This window comes from Orycteropus afer, unplaced genomic scaffold (genome assembly GCF_000298275.1).
Source record: "Orycteropus afer afer isolate SDZICR_OR568_19922 unplaced genomic scaffold, OryAfe1.0 scaffold00010, whole genome shotgun sequence".
Taxonomy (NCBI): Eukaryota; Metazoa; Chordata; class Mammalia; order Tubulidentata; family Orycteropodidae; genus Orycteropus; species Orycteropus afer.
The window spans coordinates 5,064,194-5,065,557 of NW_006921597.1; the positions used below are offsets into that span (position 1 = coordinate 5,064,194).

At 42.8% G+C, this 1,364-nt stretch overlaps 1 pseudogene; it reads right to left on the bottom strand.

The window, feature by feature from the left end:
* Positions 1–508: 508 nt before the first annotated feature.
* LOC103204990 overlaps positions 509–1,364 on the bottom strand; it is a 7,809-nt pseudogene continuing 6,953 nt past the window's right edge.

Consider the following 1,364-nt stretch of genomic DNA (forward strand, 5'->3'; position numbering starts at 1 on the left):
GAATGGTCTCTGGCCTATGGCATGCTTGGACCCTGCATGTAGCTGTGTCACTGCTCAGCAACCTACTATGCTCTGCCGACCTTGGGACTTACAATGGACTTAAGTTAATGGCCTGCCGTATGGTTTGGTAACATCGGGACTGTGCCTTTTGACTTGTCAACCCTGGGGCTTCTCAGCCTCAGCAGCCTGCAGCTGTCTGATTGAAGAAATGCTTCTAGCTCCACTGGGCCAGGAGCAGGAGGCAGAGCTGGATCCCAAGGCTGAGGGGCTTTCACCCAGCCTTTAGAGCCTGGCACTTTGAACTTGGACTTAAAGCCTTCAAATTGTAAGAATAAACTCCTGTTTTTTAAGGCCATCCCATTTGTGGTATATTTCTTGTCAGAGCGGCACTAGGTAACCAGAAAAATCTTCATTTTTTTTTTTTTTTTTTTCAGAAGTCAGCAACCACAATCCAGAGTAAAAGATTTCTCTGTTGGACTTGACCTCACTCCCATCCTCTGATGTTCTCCTATCCTCTTCTCAAGAAGTTAATCTTCCCTCAGTGAAGTATTCTCCATGAAGTAAAATGGATTATCTACTCTGACGACCTTGTTAAACCTCAGTTCCAGAATTAATCAGTTTGCCATGAATTTAATGTACCATTTCATTAAAGTGCATTTTTTTCTCATAAGCTTCATCATCAAGGTCTCAGTCAGGAGTGCCTGTTCTATCCTAACAATATTAATAATTACTTATTTTATATTCTCTGCTCTGAAAGTGTATGTAGCAGCTGTGTGAACATTAAGAAAGCAAACTCACAGTGTAAACCTCATCTCTGCTAATAAATTAATTGGAAAATGTGAGGCCAGGCATAAATCCTTGTTTCTTGAGCTAGAATATTAATGAAAAAGAACCAGAAAAGAAGATACTTTCTATTCCTACAAAGGCTGCAACATGCTCTCCATTTGTCCCCAATCTAGCACAAGGCCTGATGTGCCTTCTTCTTTACCCAAGGCGTCATTTTAATAACATTGAAAGGAAATTCCCTTTCCTTGGAATCTTTAATGTAAGTGTCAATAAGGAGACTATACATTTCAGAATGGATGTTTTCCATAGCAATTTGGATGCTAGAGAACAGAGGCATCTGTAATCTGAATTTCTTGGTTAAATTGCTACACCAAATTTTCATTCACTATGCCAGATGACAGAGGGAGCAGCAGCAGGAATCCAGGTAAAGGGAGGGACACATGCCCCACCCCCAAGAGGCAGGGAAGCAGGGGAAAGAAAAGTGGGGGGGGGGGATGACAGAGTGAGTAGCAGCAGGGATCCAGACAAGGGGAGGGTGGAGAGGTTTTGAACAGCTAAGGGAGCTCTGGTAGCATAGT